This window comes from Dendrobates tinctorius, unplaced genomic scaffold (genome assembly GCF_039654945.1).
Source record: "Dendrobates tinctorius isolate UK_male_01 unplaced genomic scaffold, ASM3965494v1 ptg000106l, whole genome shotgun sequence".
In the NCBI taxonomy this organism is placed as follows: Eukaryota; Metazoa; Chordata; class Amphibia; order Anura; family Dendrobatidae; genus Dendrobates; species Dendrobates tinctorius.
The window spans coordinates 267,426-292,343 of NW_027361774.1; the positions used below are offsets into that span (position 1 = coordinate 267,426).

The 24,918-nt window shown below is 48.7% G+C and overlaps 1 long non-coding RNA gene across 1 annotated transcript in view; it reads right to left on the minus strand.

Moving 5' to 3' along the window:
• LOC141100542 (uncharacterized) overlaps window positions 1-24,918 on the minus strand; it is a 62,936-nt gene that overhangs the window by 37,241 nt on the left and 777 nt on the right. The gene's annotated exons all lie outside the window — the stretch shown is intronic.

Below are 24,918 nucleotides of genomic sequence, written 5' to 3' on the forward strand. Positions count from 1 at the left end.
ATGACCGGGCCAATTTTTACAATTCTGATCACTGTACCTTTATGAGGTCATAACTCTCGAACGCTTCCATGGATCCCGGTGATTCTGACATTGTTTTCTCGTGACATATTGTACTTCATGTTAGTGGTAAAATTTCATTCAAATAACTTGCATTTATTTGTGAGAAATACGTAAATTTGGCGAAAATTTTGAAAATTTCGCAATTTTCCAACTTTGAATTTTTATGCCCTTAAATCACAGAGATACGGCACAAAAAAAACTTGATAACTAACATTTCCCACATGATTACTTTACATCAGCACAATTTTGGAACCAAAATTTGTTTTTGTTAGGAAGTTATAAGGGTTAAAAGTTGACCAGCGATTTCTCATTTTTACAACACCATTTTATTTTTAGGACCACATCACATTTGAAGCCACTTTGAGGGGTCTATATGATAGAAAATACCCAAAAGTGACACCATTCTAAAAACTGCACCCCTTAAGGTGCTCAAAACCACATTCAAGAAGTTTATTAACCCTTTAGGTGCGTCACATGAAATTTTTTGAATATTTAAAAAAAAATGAACATCTAACTTTTTTTCATAAAAAAAATACTTCAGGTTCAATTTTTTTTATTTTACCAAGGGTAACAGGAGAAATTGAACTGCAAAAGTTATTGTGCAATTTGTCCTGAGTACGCAGATACCTGATATGTGGGGGGGAACGACTGTTTCGGCGCATGGCAGAGCTCAGAATGGAAGGAGCGCAGTTTGACTTTTTCAATGCAAAATTGGCTGGAATTCAGATTGGACGCCATGTCACGTTTGGAGAGTCCCTGATGTACCTAAACAGTGGAAACCCCCTACAAGTGACCCCATTTTGGAAACTAGACCCCCCAAGGAACTTATCTAGATATGTGGTGAGAACTTTGAACCCACAAGGGCTTTACAGAAGTTTATAACGTACAGCGGTACAATTAAAAAATCATATTTTTTCCACAAAAATGATCTTTTCACCCCAATTTTTATTTTCCCAAGGGTAACAGGACCCTAAAAGTTATTGTGCAATTTGTCCTGAGTACGCTGATACCCCACATGTGGGGGTAAACCACTATTTGGGCGCATGGCAGAGCTCGGAAGGGAAGCAGCGCCATTTGACGTTTTTGGCTGGAATTGAGATTGGACACCATGTCGCGTTTGGAAAACCCCTGATGTACCAAAACAGTGGAAACCCCCCACAAATGACACCATTTTGGAAAATAGACCCCCTAAGGAACTTATCTAGATGTGTGGTGAGAACTTTGAACCCCCATGGGCTTCACAGAAGTTTATAACATAAAGCCATACAATTAAAAAATCATATTTTTTCCACAAAAATGATCTTTTCACCCCAATTTTTATTTTCCCAAGGGTAACAGGACCCTAAAAGTTATTGTGCAATTTGTCCTGAGTACGCTGATACCCCACATGTGGGGGTAAACCACTATTTGGGCGCATGGCAGAGCTCGGAAGGGAAGCAGCGCCATTTGACGTTTTTGGCTGGAATTGAGATCGGACACCATGTCGCGTTTGGAAAACCCCTGATGTACCAAAACAGTGGAAACCCCCCACAAATGACACCATTTTGGAAACTAGACCCCCTAAGGAACTTATCTAGATGTGTGGTGAGCACTTTGACCCCCCCAGTGCTTCACAGAAGTTTACAACGCCCGGGCGTGAAAATAAAAAATTCGTATTTTTTCCACAAACATGATCTTTTAGTCACCATTTTTTTATTTTCCCAAGGGTACCAGGAGAAATTGGACCCCAAAAGTTGTTGTCCAATTTGTCCTGAGTACGCTGATACCTCATATGTGGGAGAAAACTACTGCATGGGCACACGTCAGGGCTCGGAAGGGAAGTAGTGACGTTTTGGAATGCAGACTTTGATGGAATGGTCTGCGGGTGTCATGTTGCCTTTGGAGAGCCCCTAATGTACCTAAACAGTGGAAACCCCCCACAAATGACACCATTTTGTAAACTAGACCCCCCAAGGAACTTATCTAGATGTGTGGTGAGCACTTTGACCCCCCCAGTGCTTCACAGAAGTTTACAACGCCCGGGCGTGAAAATAAAAAATTCGTATTTTTTCCACAAACATGATCTTTTAGTCACCATTTTTTTATTTTCCCAAGGGTACCAGGAGAAATTGGACCCCAAAAGTTGTTGTCCAATTTGTCCTGAGTATGCTGATACCCCATATGTGGGAGAAAACTACTGTATGGGCACACGTCGGGGCTCGGAAGGGAAGTAGTGACGTTTTGGAATGCAGACTTTGATGGAATGGTCTGCGGGTGTCATGTTGCCTTTGGAGAGCCCCTAATGTACCTAAACAGTGGAAACCCCCCACAACTGACACCATTTTGTAAACTAGACCCCCCAAGGAACTTATCTAGATGTGTGGTGAGCACTTTGACCCCCCCAGTGCTTCACAGAAGTTTACAACGCCCGGGCGTGAAAATAAAAAATTCGTATTTTTTCCACAAACATGATCTTTTAGTCACCATTTTTTTTATTTTCCCAAGGGTACCAGGAGAAATTGGACCCCAAAAGTTGTTGTCCAATTTGTCCTGAGTACGCTGACACCCCATATATGGGAGAAAACTACTGTATGGGCACACGTCGGGGCTCGGAAGGGAAGTAGTGACGTTTTGGAATGCAGACTTTGATGGAATGGTCTGCGGGTGTCATGTTGCCTTTGGAGAGCCCCTAATGTACCTAAACAGTGGAAACCCCCACAAATGACACCATTTTGTAAACTAGACCCCCCAAGGAACTTATCTAGATGTGTGGTGAGCACTTTGACCCCCCCAGTGCTTCACAGAAGTTTACAACGCCCGGGCGTGAAAATAAAAAATTCGTATTTTTTCCACAAACATGATCTTTTAGTCACCATTTTTTTATTTTCCCAAGGGTACCAGGAGAAATTGGACCCCAAAAGTTGTTGTCCAATTTGTCCTGAGTACGCTGATACCCCATATGTGGGAGAAAACTACTGTATGGGCACACGTCGGGGCTCGGAAGGGAAGTAGTGACGTTTTGGAATGCAGACTTTGATGGAATGGTCTGCGGGTGTCATGTGCATTTGGAGAGCCCCTGATGTACCTAAACTATTGAAACTCCCCACAAGTGACCCCATTTTGGACACTAGACCCCCCACGGAACTTTTCTAGATGTGTGGTGAGCACTTTGAACCCCCAAGTGCTTCACAGAAGTTTATAACGCTCGGACGTGAAAATAAAAAAATCATTTTTTTCCACAAAAATGATATTTTTGCCCCCAATTTTTTATTTTCCTAAGGGTAACAGGAGAAATTGGACCCCAAAAATTGTTTTGCAATTTGTCCTGAGTAGGCTGATACCCTACATGTGGGGGTAAAACACTGTTTGGGCGCATAGCAGAGCTTGGAAGGGAAGGAGCACCATTTGACTTTTTCAACTCAGAATTGGCTGGAATTGAGATCAGACGCCATGTTGCATTTGGAGAGCCCCTGATGTGCCCAAACAGTGGAAACCCCCAATTCTAACTCCAACCCGAACCCCAACACGCCCCTAACCCTAGCCCTAACCCTAGCCCTAACCCTAGCCCTAACCCTACCCTAACCCTACCCCAACACACCCCTAGCCCTAACCCTAATGGAAAAATGGAAATAAATACATTTTTTTTATTTTATTATTTTTCCCTAACTAAGGGGGTGATAACGGGGGGTTTGATTTACTATTTATGGCGGTTTTTATGTTTGGCGGCTGTCGCACGCTAAAAGACGCTTTTTATTGTAAAAATAGTTTTTGCATCACCACATATTGAGAGCTATAATTTTTCCGTATTTTAACCCACCGAGTCATGTGAGGTCTTAGTTTTTGCGGGACGAGTTGACGTTTTTATTGGTACCATTTTCGGGCACGTGGAATTTTTTGATCGCTTTTTATTCCGATTTTTGTGACGCAGAATGAACAAAAACCAGCGTTTCATGAATTCCTTTTGGGGGGGGTGCGTTTACACCGTTCCGCGTGTGGTAAAATTGATAAAGCGGTTTTATTCTTCGGGTCAGTACGGTTACAGCGATACCTCATTTAGGTCGTTTTTTTATGTTTTTGTCGGTTTTATGCAATGAAAACTATTTTATATAAAAAATAATTATTTTTGCATCGCTTTATTCTGCGAGTTATAACTTTTTTATTTTTTCACTGATGATGCTGTATGGCGGTTTGTTTTTTGCGGGACAAGATGACGTTTTCAGCGGTACCATGGATATTTATATGCGTCTTTTTTTTCATCGCGCGTTATTGCACTTTTTGTTTGGCGGTATGATATTAAATCATTATTTTTTGCTTCGTTTTTTATTTTTGTTTTTTAAGGGGTTCGCTAAAGGGGTTAACTATTGGGACAGTTTTATAGGGCAGGTCGTTACGGACGCGGCGATACCTAATATGTGTACTTTTATTGTTTTTTTTTTTATTATTTTCAAAAAATGAATTTATTGGGGAATATTTTTTTTTTTTTTTACTAATTTATTTGGCGATTTTTTTAAATTTATTTTTACACTTTTTTTTAATTTTTTTTTTACTTTATTACATAGTCCCAGGGGGGACATCACTGTCCTGTGACAGATCGCTGATCTGTCACATCACAGATCACTGTGACAGATCAGCAATCTGTCACAGTCAGTGCACAAGGCTTCCTCATGCCTGCGCTTTGCAGGCACTGAGGAAGCCAGCTTCCCCAGGCCCCCGAAGGCCCCAGTCGCCATCTTGGATTCGGGGGCCTGGAGGAAAGGAGCCCCCCGCAGCAGCGCTGCACATTGCGCTGCCGTGGGGGGCTCAGGGAAGCACGGAGGGAGCCCCCTCCCTGCCGATGCTTCCCTTTAACCCCCGGTACACCGCGATCATGTTTGATCGCGGTGTGCAAGGGGTTAACGTGTCGGGGGCGGTCCGTGACCGCCCCTGACACATTGTGCCGGGTGTCAGCTGTGATAATCAGCTGACACCCGGCCGCGATCAGCGGCGCTCACCACGTGGGCGCCGCTGATCGCGGTAGACGTACTATCCCGTCCCCGGTCATACGGGCCCGGGTACCGTGGACGGGATAGTACGTCTCATGTCAGGAAGGGGTTAATAGTGGGCAGCCCATCCCCAGCACCGCACCACACACACATCACCGTATCACTCTCACACACAGCACCACACACACTGCACCGTATCACTCTCACACACAGCACCACACACACTGCACCGTATCACTCTCACACACAGCACCACATACACTGCACCGTATCACTCTCACACACAGCACCACATACACTGCACCGCATCACTCTCACACACAGCACCACATACACTGCACCGCATCACTCTCACACACAGCACCACACACACAGCACCGTATCACTCTCACACACAGCACCACACACACTGCACCGCATCACTCTCACACACAGCACCACATACACTGCACCGTATCACTCTCACACACAGCACCACATACACATCACCGTATCACTCTCACACACAGCACCACACACACACATCACCGTATCACTCTCACACACAGCACCACATACACTGCACCGCATCACTCTCACACACAGCACCACACACACATCACCGTATCACTCTCACACACAGCACCACATACACTGCACCGTATCACTCTCACACACAGCACCACACACACATCACCGTATCACTCTCACACACAGCACCACACACACATCACCGTATCACTCTCACACACAGCACCACATACACTGCACCGCATCACTCTCACACACAGCACCACATACACTGCACCGTATCACTCTCACACACAGCACCACATACACATCACCGTATCACTCTCACACACAGCACCACACACACATCACCGTATCACTCTCACACACAGCACCACACACACTGCACCGTATCACTCTCACACACAGCACCACACACACAGCACCGTATCACTCTCACACACAGCACCACATACACTGCACCGCATCACTCTCACACACAGCACCACACACACAGCACCGTATCACTCTCACACACAGCACCACACACACTGCACCGCATCACTCTCACACACAGCACCACATACACATCACCGTATCACTCTCACACACAGCACCACACACACATCACCGTATCACTCTCACACACAGCACCACATACACTGCACCGCATCACTCTCACACACAGCACCACATACACTGCACCGTATCACTCTCACACACAGCACCACATACACATCACCGTATCACTCTCACACACAGCACCACACACACATCACCGTATCACTCTCACACACAGCACCACACACACAGCACCGTATCACTCTCACACACAGCACCACACACACTGCACCGCATCACTCTCACACACAGCACCACACACACAGCACCGTATCACTCTCACACACAGCACCACACACACTGCACCGCATCACTCTCACACACAGCACCACATACACTGCACCGTATCACTCTCACACACAGCACCACATACACATCACCGTATCACTCTCACACACAGCACCACACACACATCACCGTATCACTCTCACACACAGCACCACATACACTGCACCGTATCACTCTCACACACAGCACCACATACACTGCACCGCATCACTCTCACACACAGCACCACACACACATCACCGCATCACTCTCACACACAGCACCACACACACTGCACCGCATCACTCTCACACACAGCACCACACACACATCACCGTATCACTCTCACACACAGCACCACACACACTGCACCGCATCACTCTCACACACAGCACCACATACACTGCACCGTATCACTCTCACACACAGCACCACATACACATCACCGTATCACTCTCACACACAGCACCACACACACATCACCGTATCACTCTCACACACAGCACCACACACACTGCACCGTATCACTCTCACACACAGCACCACACACACATCACCGTATCACTCTCACACACAGCACCACACACACATCACCGTATCACTCTCACACACAGCACCACATACACTGCACCGTATCACTCTCACACACAGCACCACATACACTGCACCGCATCACTCTCACACACAGCACCACATACACTGCACCGCATCACTCTCACACACAGCACCACATACACTGCACCGCATCACTCTCACACACAGCACCACATACACTGCACCGCATCACTCTCACACACAGCACCACATACACTGCACCGTATCACTCTCACACACAGCACCACATACACTGCACCGTATCACTCTCACACACAGCACCACATACACTGCACCGCATCACTCTCACACACAGCACCACATACACTGCACCGTATCACTCTCACACACAGCACCACATACACTGCACCGCATCACTCTCACACACAGCACCACACACACATCACCGTATCACTCTCACACACAGCACCACATACACTGCACCGTATCACTCTCACACACAGCACCACATACACTGCACCGCATCACTCTCACACACAGCACCACATACACTGCACCGCATCACTCTCACACACAGCACCACATACACTGCACCGCATCACTCTCACACACAGCACCACATACACTGCACCGCATCACTCTCACACACAGCACCACACACACATCACCGTATCACTCTCACACACAACACCACATACACTGCACCGTATCACTCTCACACACAGCACCACATACACTGCACCGCATCACTCTCACACACAGCACCACACACACTGCACCGCATCACTCTCACACACAGCACCACATACACTGCACCGCATCACTCTCACACACAGCACCACATACACTGCACCGTATCACTCTCACACACAGCACCACATACACTGCACCGCATCACTCTCACACACAGCACCACATACACTGCACCGCATCACTCTCACACACAGCACCACACACACATCACCGTATCACTCTCACACACAGCACCACATACACTGCACCGTATCACTCTCACACACAGCACCACATACACTGCACCGTATCACTCTCACACACAGCACCACATACACTGCACCGCATCACTCTCACACACAGCACCACATACACTGCACCGTATCACTCTCACACACAGCACCACATACACTGCACCGCATCACTCTCACACACAGCACCACATACACTGCACCGCATCACTCTCACACACAGCACCACACACACATCACCGTATCACTCTCACACACAGCACCACATACACTGCACCGTATCACTCTCACACACACAGCACCACACACACTGCACCGTATCACTCTCACACACACAGCACCACATACACTGCACCGTATCACTCTCACACACAGCACCACATACACTGCACCGCATCACTCTCACACACAGCACCACATACACTGCACCGCATCACTCTCACACACAGCACCACACACACATCACCGTATCACTCTCACACACAGCACCACATACACTGCACCGTATCACTCTCACACACAGCACCACATACACTGCACCGTATCACTCTCACACACAGCACCACATACACTGCACCGCATCACTCTCACACACAGCACCACATACACTGCACCGCATCACTCTCACACACAGCACCACACACACATCACCGTATCACTCTCACACACAGCACCACATACACTGCACCGTATCACTCTCACACACAGCACCACATACACTGCACCGTATCACTCTCACACACAGCACCACATACACTGCACCGCATCACTCTCACACACAGCACCACATACACTGCACCGTATCACTCTCACACACAGCACCACATACACTGCACCGCATCACTCTCACACACAGCACCACATACACTGCACCGCATCACTCTCACACACAGCACCACACACACATCACCGTATCACTCTCACACACAGCACCACATACACTGCACCGTATCACTCTCACACACACAGCACCACACACACTGCACCGTATCACTCTCACACACACACAGCACCACATACACTGCACCGTATCACTCTCACACACAGCACCACATACACTGCACCGCATCACTCTCACACACAGCACCACATACACTGCACCGCATCACTCTCACACACAGCACCACACACACATCACCGTATCACTCTCACACACAGCACCACATACACTGCACCGTATCACTCTCACACACACAGCACCACACACACTGCACCGTATCACTCTCACACACACAGCACCACATACACTGCACCGCATCACTCTCACACACAGCACCACACACACATCACCGTATCACTCTCACACACAGCACCACATACACTGCACCGTATCACTCTCACACACAGCACCACACACACATCACCGTATCACTCTCACACACAGCACCACATACACTGCACCGTATCACTCTCACACACAGCACCACATACACTGCACCGCATCACTCTCACACACAGCACCACATACACTGCACCGCATCACTCTCACACACAGCACCACACACACTGCACCGTATCACTCTCACACACAGCACCACACACACAGCACCGTATCACTCTCACACACAGCACCACACACACAGCACCGTATCACTCTCACACACAGCACCACATACACACACAGGCACACAGCACATCACACCTCCCCGCAGCCGCAGCACTTCCCGGCTTCCTGCTTTCTGGGCGTTTCCTGTCTGTGACAGCCCAGCGGGATGACATCATCATCCAGCGTTCTGTATCAGAGGGAAAGCTGCCAGAGAGAAAGAGGCTTCCGGGATGTGCTGCTGCTGCTGCGGGGAGCTGAGTTGTGCTGTGTGCCTGTGTGTATGTGGTGCTGTGTGTGTGAGAGTGATGCGGTGCTGTGTGTGTGATGAGTTGCTATGTGAGTGAGTGATGCGGACCGGTGCTGTGTGTATGTGTGAGGGGTGGTGGGAGGCAATGATGGAGGTGATGGAAAATGATATTGGTGGGGAAAGCAATGATGGAGGTGATGGTCAATGATGGCAGTGGGGGAGACAATGATGGAGGTGATGGGCAATGATGGCAGTGGAGGAGACAATTATGGAGGTGTTGGGCAATGATATTGGTGGGGGAAGCAATGATGGAGTTAATGGGCAGTGATATTGGTGGGGGAGGCAATGATGGCAGTGGGGGAGACAAGGCTGGAGGTGATGGGCAATGATATTGTTGGGGGAGGCAATAATGGAGGTGATGGGCAATGGTGGTGGTGGGGGGAGGCAATAATGGAGGTGATGGGCAATTATGGAGGTGATGGACAATGATGGAGGTAATGTGCAATGATGGCAGTGGGGGAGACAATGATGGAGGTGATGGCCAATGATATTGATGGGGAAGCAATAATGGAGGTGATGGGCAATGATCGTGGTGAGGAGGCAATGATGGAGGTGATGGCCAATGATGGAGGTGATGAGTAATGATGGAGGTGATGGGTAATGATGGAGGTGATGGACAATGATGGAGGTAATGGGCAATGATATTGGTGAGGGAGGCAATGATGGCAGTGGGGGAGACAATGATGGAGGTGATGGGCAATGATATTGGTGGGGGAGGCAATAATGGAGGTGATGTGCAATGATGGTGGTGGGGGGAGGTAATAATGGAGGTGATGGGCAATGATGGCGGTGGGGGAGGCAATGATGGATGTGATGGGCAATGATGGAGGTGATGGGTAATGATGGAGGTGATGGACAATGATAGAGGTAATGGGCAATGATGGTGGTGGGGGAGGCAATGATGGAGGTGATGGGCAATGATGGTGGGGAGGCAATGATGGAGGTGATGGGCAATGATTGGTGGGGAGGCAATGATGGAGGTGAAGGGCAATGATGGAGGTGGGGATGCAATGATTGAGGTGGGGGAGGCAATAATGGAGGTGATGGGCAATGATGGTGGTGGGGAGAGGCAATAATGAAGGTGATGGCCAATGATGGCGGTGGGGGAGGCAATGATGGATGTGATGGGCAATGATGGTGGTGGGGGAGGCAATGATGGAGGTGATAAAATGGACAATGATGGTGGGGAGGAGGCAATGATTGAGGTGATGGAATAGGCAGTGGTGGGGGAGAATGATAGGGATGGTGGGGGAGAAGGAAATGATGGAGGTGGTGAGGACAATGATGGGGGTGGAGAGGGGCTGCAATATACTTTATGAGGGGGCTACATTAAATTCTGATGGGGACTGCATTATTCTCAGGGAACATTATATTCTGGGGGGCTACATCATACTATATGAGGGCGCTACAGTATACTCTATGGGGGGCTGCATTATATTCTGTGGTGGGGCGGCATTATTCTCTCAGGGGACTACATTATATTCTGGGGGGCTACATCATACTATATGAGGGGGCAGCATTATGCCCTATTAGGGGGCTACAGTATTCTCTATGGGGAGGCTGCATTATATTCTGTGTTGGTGTTGTATTATACTATATGGGGGGGCTGCATTATGCCCTATTAGGGGGCTACAGTATTCTCTATGGGGAGGCTGCATTATATTCTGTGTTGGTGCTGTATTATACTATATGGGGGGGCTGCATTATGCCCTATGAGGGTGCTACATTACATTCTATGGTGGGGACTGTGTTATACCTTATGAGGGGGTTGCATTATATTTTATGAGGGAGGCTACATTATATTCTAGGCCTACCCCTCTATGATTCTACCCCAACCCCTGCTACATAATTAAGACGTGTACTACCTTATATTATACCCTGATATTAGTGTGTTTTACCACACAATTGGTGGTCTTGTATTTATTTCTATGTAGCTACATAGTGGGCCCCAAGAATGATTTTCTCTGGTGGGCCCGAGGTGCTCCAGTCCGACGCTGTGTCTCTGCCTGTGGAGTGTTCTTGGACACTCTATACTGGGATCATAAGGGAACTGTGTCGCCAGTTGTAAACTACAAGGAAAGAGAAGAATGGCTGATTAGGGCGCTCAGACCAAGACAGACACTTGTGTTGGATGGAAAAGAAACTTCTTTACTTGGTCATTATGTCCTCACAAAGCTTTTCGGCAGTGAATGCACCTTTATCAGGTGATGCATCATTTTACACCCTTCTTGGGTGAGCGGCTTGGTGCAGCACGGACCCAGCAGGCTTCCAACCATCCTGCAAGGCCTGAAAGTCGGAGGACCTGTGTTGACATCAGCATCACGTGACGCCCCTTGTGACCGGCTAACCTTGGAACCTGGAAGCCAGGATGACGAATGGTGCACGATAAGCACAGCAGGCTCTGCAAACGTGGTTATTCCGGCAGCATAACCACGGCAGGTTAGTGGACTTTGTTCTTAACCTACTCTCTTTGACCACCGGGTATCACACCAGGAGCGCCCCCTCTTCTCTCCTATTTTGTTTCTACTATCAGTTGTAATCTGTCAGAACAAATTAAATTGTTGTTTTTGCTTTTTAGAGGCCCCGAGCCACATGTTTCCCTCTCCAGATGTAAGGTAGATCATGGAAATTCCTTGGTGATTTTGTTGGAGTGTAAGGAAAGTAACGATGGGAGGATTTGGGTGATGGCTCATTCTACAATGCCAGACTGCAGGTATGGTCACAAGTACTAAAGTGGAACACCATTTCTAAACCCAGTGTCCACCTGCAGCGAGGCAGGGGAACGAGTGAGAAATGCTGATCCTTTCCCAGAATTAGAGGAGGAATTGACCACATACCCAGGATCTTTGTGGTCCTCATGACCTGCAGATGTGGGATCGATAATAGGGGTGATTATACCCTGTCCAGCTCACCTTGTAACACAGCCTTGTTTCCAGTAGGGAGGGCGCCCCCATCTGTAACCAAGGCTGTGATTCCAAGAGCCCCCACAGTGCCGGACCCCCATACTCTGCTGAATGACTGGAGGCCGGAACATAAGGTCTTTACAGTGATGTCTTCAGCATCCTGGTACATCCAGAGAGCCAGGTTTGGTTTGTATTCACATATAAGGGGAGCAGGTATACATTCACCGGAATCCCACAAGGGTACTGTGAATCACCTACTATTGTTTCCAGGTAAAATCGGCTAACCTAGCTCAATGTGAGTCACCAGAAGGTAGCCAGATGCTCTTATATGTGGATGACATGCTATTGGCATTAAAAAAGAATAAAAACAAATTGGTAACCAAAGGGGTTATCTTTACAGATGACCTATATGTATGAACTGCCCAGTGACCTCCTAAGATATGTCACAGTATTGAGCCATGGCATAAGCTATGTCTCAACAGGAGGGATGGTAGAGGTCATATGTTACGTATTTATGATGTATGGATTTACTAACTATTAAAATTTTTTTGTTTAATCTGCATTACTTGTGCAAAAAAATAATTCCTAAGGGAACCTGAGACCAGAGAGAGGACAATGTCCTCACCCTGAACACTTATTCCAACACATTTGTATGGATTTTATTGAACAAGTGTGAGGGAAAAAGTCCGGCCTTGTTATTATGGATGCTTTCAGCAGGTGGATTGAAGCTGTCCACCCTGTTGCATTAATGGTACCGAAGGCCCTTCTATTGGAAATCATACCCAGATTTGGGGTTCCAGAAAATATATAGTATACTAAGTAATGTTATTATTACCTAAAACATTGTCAATTGAGTTGGGAAACCGCTGTGCCTGTCATCCTCATTCAGCCGGACTGGTTGAAGGACACAGTGGGAGCTTGAAAAATAGGTTGACAAAGACCATGCAGGAAACAGGAAAAATTGGTTGTACTGTTTCCTATTGGTTGTACTAAATATGTATGTCACACGGACATCTGTAGGGGTAACACCCTTTGAAGTTATATATGAGAGATCTTTTCTGTTACCTCAGCTAAAACCCTTTAGAAGGATAGATGAGGAAGTTGATTGTACATTACAGAATATATGGCTAAGATATTAACTCACAAAGAAGTTTCTACTCGTAGTTTTGTTCCAGGAAACCCACTAACAAAACCTGAGATCGTGAAACCTGCAGACTGGGGCCTTGTGAAGGTGATAAAGAAGAGACACCAGCACCATCTCAAGTGGGAAGGTCCTTACCAGGTCCTGTGGACTACTCCTACTGTGGTCAAGATTCCTGGATCCATCTCTCACACTGTAAACTTGTCAGACAGGTAGGGACAGAGTAAGATCTGACTTGCTTGTCAAAGTCCAGCTACAAAGGGAGGTTTTCCACAAGGGAAAGCTTGTCTCAAACTGGTGAAGTCTCCCATTCATCCCCCTTCCCGGACAAGACGGTCAGATCTAGGATGTGTACATCAGGGTTAGTCACAGGTATATTCTTCGTGACCATAGTGATGGGAGAGTGGAGGGTAATAGACCCAGCAGGAGAGGAAAGTCCAGGGTGGTAGAATGGTTTCAGATTTAGGACTTTAAATCTTACTTTTGAAATCGGGCAGGAGGCCGCCATGTTAGTGGATTTCTGTCTGTTGTATAAATGATGCAGAGACAGGGAACAAGCTGTGAAACTAGAGTCTGATAAGTATGTCTGTGTTATGAGCTCTAATAGCAGAGGTAATGGATGTGTGACTGGAGTAAAGCAGCATGGACAACTGCAGCCCGAGACTATAGGTATAAGCCTTATGGCTACATAGATTTTAAAGCCTGATTCTCCATTAGGAGAAAGGAGATCCCCTTACACAAATAAGAATAATTGTAATCAGCTACTGAGAACTTTTAAAAAACCCTAAGATGAGGGATCAAAGGTTTAGGAGCTGATATGTCAGGAACAGACCCAATAGGACATTTCTACATAGAAGTTCAGAATAATAGCATACATAGACCCAAGGAAGGTATGCCAGAGAGAACCATAACAGAGTCCATAGGGTTCATAGTTAGATTGTCTAACCTAACTAATGAAGATAAACTAGCTCTAGAGAGAGGCTGTGAGAAGAATGAATGGTTAGAATGGCTTAAATATATTGCAAAAACCTTAAAAAAATTTTAAGTTGTATGGTAAAACTTATAACTGCTCAGAAAGGGAAGGAAAATGTAAAATATTATCATTTTTATATCCTCCACTAGAGAAACCGGATGTCCCACCACAGGTGATTGCTAATCCTAGTAACTATACTTGTTTTAGTCTTCCAGGGCATGGACACGACTTCGGAGAGCTCCAAGGCGACTCTTGTAGAGAATGGATCATTGTCTCCCACAGGGCCAAGTACTCAGCCATATGGTCAGACCACACTACCCTGAGAGCGGATATATGGTGGTTATGCGGTGATAAAGGATAAGAGCCAGACTACCACATGGTTCCCGAGGGGATTGTGCGGTGGTCCAGCTAATCATTCCGTTCCACCTGTTGTCAACAGGGATATGGCCAAAGGTACGTAGTGGAAGAGACAGAAGCATGAAACTCTGCAAGGATCCTTCCATTCTAGTATCTACAGAGTTGACATTGGAGTTCCCAGGGGAGTGACCACCGAGTACAAGGCTAGGATCCAGGTAGCAGCTGGGTGGGAATCCATAATTTGGTGGGTGATTATAAATAAAAATGTAGATTGGATAAACTACTTATACTATAACCAGCAGAGATTTGCTAATTATACCCGAGATGCAGTTAAAGGGATAGCTGAGCAATTAGGACCAACTCCTCTCATGGCTTGGTAGAATAGGATGGCATTAGACAAGTTCTTAGCAGAAAAGGGAGGTGAATATAAAATGTTTGGAGGATTTTTGTTGCACGTTTATCCCTGATACAGATCCTGATGGAAGTATCTCCAAAGCTCTTGATGGACTGACTGCCTAATGAATTAGCTGAGAACTCTGGATATGACGACATATTCCTGGACTGAAGGATGGTTTGGGAAATGGTCCGGATTATTCACTTCTGTGTTGACATCTCTTACCATCGTGGCCGGAGTGCTGATTGTTTGTGGACACTGCGCTATTCTATGCATTAGAGGACTTGTTCAAAGACTGATTGACTCTGCCATAACAAAACCTATGTATCAAGGAATGGAGACCTTGGAAGAATGAAAATGTTGGGACTTAATGATAAATTTACTGAACATATTACTCTCCATCTATATTATATGAAGATGTTCTGTGAAATCTGACAAAAAGAAATCTGTCCCCAATGTGTACAGATAGATGATTTTATTACAAGATGAGGGAATGTTATAATAATTGTAATAAAGTTCTTTCTTTTATGTGCATGTGTATGTATGTATATATATATATATATATATATATATATATATATGCGTGCATCCACAGTATACATGCACACATGATTGCATAAGCCATTTATTTTGCCTAGACTTTGAAACTCTTTTTAGCTTACGTATTGTGAACATATGGGTGTTACCTTTGGGTGTTACTTTTTGTGAACGTTAGCTGGTTTTCCTTATCTTGCATGACTTCTCTGGTAACGTAGATAAGGATTAACAGCTACGCTTATTCTAATTGCATGTACTATTTTTCTTGCAAATGTAGTGTTTTCAACGCCTTCTTTTCCTATTTAAACTCTTAAGAATATGTATTGAGTTAGACAGAGGACGGCCCACACCTAGTGTGGCTGTCATTCTCTCTCTCCGTGCCAGCATGTCCAATAAAGAAACATCTTACTTATTCAGGTCTGGACGATTTCTAATTGGAACATAAAAAATCCCTGACAAAGGGTCTTGTGGCTCTGGGGGTCTCTGCCACTCTTTGCACTGGCCTGCAGTGTTCTTGTGACTCCAGGCTTCTCTGCCAGTCTCAGCACTAAGCTGCAGGGGTCTTGTGGCTCCGGGAGGTCTCTGCCTGTCTCAGCACTGGGCTGCAGTGGTCTTGTGGCTCCAGGGGTCTCCGTCAGTCTCAGCACTGGGCTGCAGTGGTCTTGTGGCTCTGGGGGTTTCAGTCAGTCTCAGCACTGGGCTGAAGGTGTCTGGTGGCTCTGGGGGTCTCCGTCAGTCTCAGCACTGGGCTGCAGAGGTCTTGTGGCTCCGGGGTTCTCCGTCAGTCTCAGCACTGGGCTGCAGTTGTCTTGTGGCTCCAGGGGTCTCCGTCAGTCTCTGCACTGGGCTGCAGTGGTCTTGTGGCTCCGGGGGTCTCCGTCAGTCTCAGCACTGGGCTGCAGTTGTCTTGTGGCTCCGGGGTTCTCCGTCAGTCTCAGCACTGGGCTGCAGTTGTCTTGTGGCTCCGGGGTTCTCCGTCAGTCTCAGCACTGGGCTGCAGTTGTCTTGTGGCTCCAGGGGTCTCCGTCAGTCTCAGCACTGGGCTGCAGTGGTCTTGTGGCTCTGGGGGTTTCAGTCAGTCTCAGCACTGGGCTGAAGGTGTCTGGTGGCTCTGGGGGTCTCCGTCAGTCTCAGCACTGGGCTGCAGAGGTCTTGTGGCTCCGGGGTTCTCCGTCAGTCTCAGCACTGGGCTGCAGTTGTCTTGTGGCTCCAGGGGTCTCCGTCAGTCTCTGCACTGGGCTGCAGTGGTCTTGTGGCTCCGGGGGTCTCCATCAGTCTCTGCACTGGGCTGCAGTGGTCTTGTGGCTCCGGGGTTCTCCGTCAGTCTCAGCACTGGGCTGCAGTCATCTTGTGGCTCCAGGGGTCTCCGTCAGTCTCAGCACTGGGCTGCAGTGGTCTTGTGGCTCCGGGGGTCTCCGTCAGTCTCTGCACTGGGCTGCAGTGGTCTTGTGGCTCCGGGGTTCTCCGTCAGTCTCAGCACTGGGCTGCAGTCATCTTGTGGCTCCAGGGGTCTCCGTCAGTCTCAGCACTGGGCTGCAGTGGTCTTGTGGCTCCGGGGTTCTCAGTCAGTCTCAGAACTGGGCTGTAGTGGTCTTGTGGCTCTGGGGGTTTCAGTCAGTCTCAGCACTGGGCTGCAGAGGTCTTGTGGCTTCACCTTATATTATAGCTGCAAAGTGAATAACCATCAGGGAGCCTGAACCATCGGCAACGGAGCCAGAGGGAATTTAGCAGAGTAGTTTGGGGGACATGTAGGACTTGTTTTTATTCTGCTGTTTGCGAGGTGGGATGTAGAAAAAGATGGCAATTCTGCTGTTTCCTATTATGTGACTGTACGGCCCCTTCACATGACTTATCATGTTTTTCACAGATGCCACGAGTCCCCTATTTGACCTACGGTGCTCCTCTCATGTCCGTGTTTCCCCATCAGCACAGATAGGGGGTGTATACAGCGTACACTGAGGGGTCTGCAACCAAACCTGGGGGTATACAGGTGTATACAGTGTACACAGGGGTTTGTTACCGAAGCTGGGGTATACGGGTGTATACAGTGCACACTGAGGGGTCTGCGACCAAAGCTGGGGGTATACAGGTGTATACAGCGTACACAGGGGGTTGTTACCGAAGCTGGGGGTATACGGGTGTATACAGAGTACACAGAGGTGTCTGTAACCGAAACTGGGGGTATACAGCGTACACAGGGGTCTGCGACCAAAGCTGGGGGTATATGGGTGTATACAGCGTACACAGGGGGCTGTTACCGAAGCTGGGGGTATATGGGTGTAAACAGCATACACAGGGGGCTGCGACCGAAGCTGGGGGGTATACAGCTTACACAGGAGTCTGCGACCAAAGCTGGGGATATACGAGTGTGTACAGCCTACACACAGGGGTCTGTGACCAAAGCTGGTGTGATTACAGGTGTATACAGCGTACAGCGAGGTGTCTGACTGACTGGGGGTATACTGGTTCATACAGTGCACACTGAGGGGCCTGCGACCGAAGCTGGGGGCATACGGGTGTATACAGAATACACAGAGGGGTCTGTGACCAAAGATGGGGGTATATGGGTGTATACAGCGTACACAGAGGGGTCTGTGACCGAAGCTGGGGGTATACGGGTGTATACAGCTTACACAGGGGTCTGCGAACGAAGCTGGGGGTAAACATGTGTATACATTGTACACAGGGGTCTGTGACTGAAGCTGGGGGTATACGAGTGTATACAGTGTACACAGGAGTCTGCGACTGAAGCTGGGGGAATACAGGTGTATATAGTGTATACAGGTTTCCGCTCCGTACACCTCGTACACACACGGCTCCGCTCCGTACACCTAGCCAGGGCTGTGGAGTCGGTAAGCCAAACCTGCAACTCCGACTCCTCAATTTCCCTTACACCGGCTCCGACTCCATGACTCCGACATATATTGCTTATATTTAAGTGAAAAATTTATTGTAGTACAATGTGAACATCAGACATTTAATAATTTCTATGATCCAATAATCAAGATATTTAGATAGAACATATCGATTTATAGGAATACAACTTTAGAACACAAAAAACTGTAATAAATTGTAAATATGTAATACGCTGTATAATATCGATTACATGTATACAGTACAGTCATGGCCAAAAGTTTTGAGAATGACACAAATATTATATTTTCACATGATCTGCTGGCCTCTGGTTTTTATGTGTGTTTGTCAGATGTTTTTATCACATACAGAAATATAATTGCAACAATATTATGAGTAACAAAAGGTTATATTGACAGTTAGAATGAGTTAATGCAGCAAGTCAATATTTGCAGTGTTGACCCTTCTTCAGGACCTCAGCAATTCTCCCTGGCATGCTCTCAATCACCTTCTGGATCAAATCCTGACTGATAGCAGTCCATTCTTGCAAAATCAATGCTTTTATTTTGTCTGAATTTGAAGGTTTTTGTTTGTCCACCCGTCTCTTGATGATTGACCAAAAGTTCTCAATGGGATTAAGATCTGGGGAGTTTCCAGGCCATGGTCCCAAAATCTCTATGTTTTGTTCCCTGAGCCATTTAGTTATCACCTTTGCTTTATGGCAAGGTGCTCCATCATGCTGAAAAAGGCATTGTTGATCACCAAACTGCTCTTGGACGGTTGGGAGAAGTTGCTCTTGGAGGACATTCTGGTACCATTCTTTATTCATGGCTGTGTTTTTAGGCAAGACTGAGAGAGAGCCCATTCCCTTGGCTGAGAAGCAACCCCACACATGAATGGTTTCAGGATGCTTGACAGTTGGCATGAGACAAGACTGGTGGTAGCGCTCACCTGGTCTTCTCCGAATAAGCCGTTTTCCAGATGTCCCAAACAATCGAAAAGGGGATTCATCAGAGAAAATGACTTTACCCCAGTCCTCAGCAGTCCACTCCCTGTACCTCTTGCAGAATATAAGTCTGTCCGTGATGTTTTTTCTGGAGAGAAGTGGCTTCTTTGCTGCCCTCGAGACCAGGCCTTGCTCCAAGAGTCTCCGCCTCACAGTGCGTGCAGATGCACTCATACCTGCCTGCTGCCATTCCTGAGCAAGCTCTGCACTGCTGGTAGTCCGATCCCACAGCTGAAGCACTTTTAAGAGACGGTCCTGGCGCTCGCTGGTCTTTCTTGGGCGCCCTGGAGCCTTTTTGGCAACAAGGGAACCTCTCTCCTTCAAGTTCTTGATGATGCGATAGATTGTTGACTGAGGTGCAATCTTTCTAGCTGCGATACTCTTCCCTGTTAGGCCATTTTTGTGCAGTGCAATGATGACTGCACGTGTTTCTTTAGAGATAACCATGGTTAACAGAAGAGAAACAATGATGCCAAGCACCAGCCTCCTTTTAAAGTGTCCAGTGGTGTCATTCTTACTTAATCATGACAGATTGATCTCCAGCCCTGTCCTCATCAACACCCACACCTGTGTTAATGGAGCAATCACTGAAATGATGTTAGCTGGTCCTTTTAAGGCAGGGCTGCAATGATGTTGAAATGTGTTTTGGGGGATAAAGTTCATTTTCTAGGCAAATATCGACTTTGCAAGTAATTGCTGTTAAGCTGATCACTCTTTATAACATTCTGGAGTATATGCAAATTGCCATTAGAAAAAATGAAGCAGTAGACTTTGTAAAAATTATTATTTGTGTCATTCTCAAAATTTTTAGCCATGGCTGTACAGACCAAAGTTTGGACACACCTTCTCATTCAAAGAGTTTGCTTTATTTTCATGACTATGAAAATTGTAGATTCACTCTGAAGGCATCAAAGCTATGAATTAACACATGTGGAATTATATAATTAACAAAAAAGTGTGAAACAACTGAAAATGTGTCTTATATTCTAGGTTCTTCAAAGTAGCCACCTTTTGCTTTGATTACTGCTTTGCACACTCTTGGCATTCTGTTGATGAGCTTCAAGAGGTAGTCACTGGAAATGGTCTTCCAACAGTCTTGAAGGAGTTCCCAGAGATGCTTAGCACTTGTTGGCCCTTTGGCCTTCACTCTGCGGTCCAGCTCACCCCAAACCATCTCGATTGGGTTCAGGTCTGGTGACTGTGGAGGCCAGGTCATCTGGCGTAGCACCCGATCACTCTCCTTCTTGGTCAAATAGCCCTTACACAGCCTGGAGGTGTGTTTGAGGTCATTGTCCTGTTGAAAAATAAATGATGGTCCAGCTAAACACAAACCGGATGGAATAGCATGCCGCTGCAAGATGCTGTGGTGGCCATGCTGGTTCAGTATGCCTTCAATTTTGAATAAATCCCCAACAGTGTCACCAGTAAAGCACCCCCACACCATCACACCTCCTCCTCCATGCTTCACGGTGGGAACCAGGTATGTAGAGTCCATCCGTTCACCTTTTCTGCGTCGCACAAAGACAAGGTGGTTGGAACCAAAGATCTCAAATTTGGACTCATCAGACCAAAGCACAGATTTCCACTGGTCTAATGTCCATTCCTTGAGTTCTTTAGCCCAAACAAGTCTCTTCTGCTTGTTGCCTGTCCTTAGCAGTGGTTTCCTAGCAGCTATTTTACCATGAAGGCCTGCTGCACAAAGTCTCCTCTTAGCAGTTGTTGTAGAGATGTGTCTGCTGCTAGAACTCTGTGTGGCATTGACCTGGTCTCTGATCTGAGCTGCTGTTAACCTGCGATTTCTGAGGCTGGTGACTCGGATGAACTTATCCTCCGCAGCAGAGGTGACTCTTGGTCTTCCTTTCCTGGAGCGGTCCTCATGTGAGCCAGTTTCTTTGTAGCGCTTGATGGTTTTTGCCACTGCACGTGGGGACACTTTCAAAGTTTTCCCAATTTTTCGGACTGACTGACCTTCATTTCTTAAAGTAATAATGGCCACTCGTTTTTCTTTACTCAGCTGCTTTTTTCTTGCCATAATACAAATTCTAATAGTCTATTCAGTAGGACTATCAGCTGTGTATCCACCAGACTTCTGCACAACTGATGGTCCCAACCCCATTTATAAGGCAAGAAATCCCACTTATTAAACCATAGTCATGAAAATAAAGAATACGCTTTGATTGAGGTGTGTCCAAACCTTTGGTCTGTAGTGTGTGTGTATATATATATATATATATATATATATATATATATATATATACACACACACACACACACACACACTATGACTTATCTCGGTTAAGACAAAGCCTAGATCCTCAGGCTACATCCACATCATGGGCGTAGCCAGGATCAAACCTGGGGGGGCAGAACCTCATACTGCACACCCCTACACTTGAAAATAAAGCCTGCACCTTAAGAAGATGTGGTGGTGAATGCAGTCTATTTATTCCAACTATCAGTTGATGTTACTGAAGACGAGCAATGCCTGTCCTGGGCGTCCTTTTGGGCAGCTATGAGGTGGACCTGACTGGTGCTAAAAAAAAGGAGTGTTAGTCTGTGTGCTATCCGGCTTTCATTCTTTTTGGTACAGATATGATATGGATAGACAGATATATAAATAAAAGCAGATTAGAAATCTGCTCTGATATTGAAAACATTATCTATGAGCTCAAAAACCTTTCAGGTGATGCAGTTTTTAAAAAGCTGATCTGCTTTTGCAACTGAAAAACGTATCCTCAAAAAACGCAGCAAAAACGCTGTGTGTGAATGTAGCCTTAGATCAGGAATAGAACAGCCATTTATAGGACATTTCATAACTTTCCCAAATTCCTATGAAAAAATATTCAGCACATTCTGCATTGAATTACTGTACCCAATTTATTATATATTTTAGGAGTCGGAATCGGTCCATTTTATACCAACTCCGACTCCACCAAAATGAGCTCCGACTCCGACTCCACAGCCCTACATACTAAGGTTGTGTTTTATCTCCCGTCCACCACACTCCAGCTCCGGCTCCGCCCCCCAAGCACCATCCTCTGCTCCCCCCCCATGCTCAGCCTCTGCTCCCCCCCCATGCTCAGCCTCTGCTCCCCCCCATGCTCAGCCTCTGCTCCCCCCCATGCTCAGCCTCTGCTCCCCCCCATGCTCAGCCTCTGCTCCCCCCCCATGCTCAGCCTCTGCTGCTCCCCCCCATGCTCAGCCTCTGCTCCCCCCCCCATGCTCAGCCTCTGCTCCCCCCCCCATGCTCAGCCTCTGCTCCCCTCCCCATGCTCAGCCTCTGCTCCCCCCCATGCTCAGCCTCTGCTCCCCCCCATGCTCAGCCTCTGCTCCCCTCCCCATGCTCAGCCTCTGCTCCCCCCCATGCTCAGCCTCTGCTCCCCTCCCCATGCTCAGCCTCTGCTCCCCCCCCCATGCTCAGCCTCTGCTCCACCCTCCCATGCTCAGCCTCTGCTCCCCCCCCATGCTCAGCCTCTGCTCCCCCCCCCATGCTCAGCCTCTGCTCCCCCCCCCCATGCTCAGCCTCTGCTCCCCCCCCCCCATGCTCAGCCTCTGCTCCCCCCCCATGCTCAGCCTCTGCTCCCCCCCATGCTCAGCCTCTGCTCCCCCCCCATGCTCAGCCTCTGCTCCCCCCCCCTGCTCAGCCTCTGCTCCCCCCCCCTGCTCAGCCTCTGCTCCCCCCCCCTGCTCAGCCTCTGCTCCCCCCCCCTGCTCAGCCTCTGCTCCCCCCCCCATGCTCAGCCTCTGCTCCCCCCCCCCATGCTCAGCCTCTGCTCCACCCTCCCATGCTCAGCCTCTGCTTCCCCCCCCATGCTCAGCCTCTGCTCCCCCCCATGCTCAGCCTCTGCTCCCCCCCCATGCTCAGCCTCTGCTCCCCCCCCCCCCATGCTCAGCCTCTGCTCCCCCCCCCCCCATGCTCAGCCTCTGCTCCCCCCCCCATGCTCAGCCTCTGCTCCCCCCCCCCCCATGCTCAGCCTCTGCTCCCCCCCCCCCCATGCTCAGCCTCTGCTCCCCCCCCCATGCTCAGCCTCTGCTCCCCCCCCCATGCTCAGCCTCTGCTCCCCCCCCCATGCTCAGCCTCTGCTCCCCCCCCCATGCTCAGCCTCTGCTCCCCCCCCCATGCTCAGCCTCTGCTCCCCCCCCCATGCTCAGCCTCTGCTCCCCCCCCCATGCTCAGCCTCTGCTCCCCCCCCCCATGCTCAGCCTCTGCTCCCCCCCCCCATGCTCAGCCTCTGCTCCCCCCCCCATGCTCAGCCTCTGCTCCCCCCCCATGCTCAGCCTCTGCTCCCCCCCCCTGCTCAGCCTCTGCTCCCCCCCCCATGCTCAGCCTCTGCTCCCCCCCCATGCTCAGCCTCTGCTCCCCTCCCCATGCTCAGCCTCTGCTCCCCCCCCCCATGCTCAGCCTCTGCTCCCCCCCCCATGCTCAGCCTCTGCTCCCCCCCCCCATGCTCAGCCTCTGCTCCCCCCCCCCATGCTCAGCCTCTGCTCCCCCTCCCATGCTCAGCCTCTGCTCCCCCCCCATGCTCAGCCTCTGCTCCCCCCCCCATGCTCAGCCTCTGCTCCCCCCCCCCATGCTCAGCCTCTGCTCCCCCCCCCATGCTCAGCCTCTGCTCCCCCCCCCATGCTCAGCCTCTGCTCCCCCCCCCATGCTCAGCCTCTGCTCCCCCCCCCATGCTCAGCCTCTGCTCCCCCCCCCATGCTCAGCCTCTGCTCCCCCCCCCATGCTCAGCCTCTGCTCCCCCCCCCCATGCTCAGCCTCTGCTCCCCCCCCCCATGCTCAGCCTCTGCTCCCCCCCCCATGCTCAGCCTCTGCTCCCCCCCCATGCTCAGCCTCTGCTCCCCCCCCCTGCTCAGCCTCTGCTCCCCCCCCCATGCTCAGCCTCTGCTCCCCCCCCATGCTCAGCCTCTGCTCCCCTCCCCATGCTCAGCCTCTGCTCCCCCCCCCCATGCTCAGCCTCTGCTCCC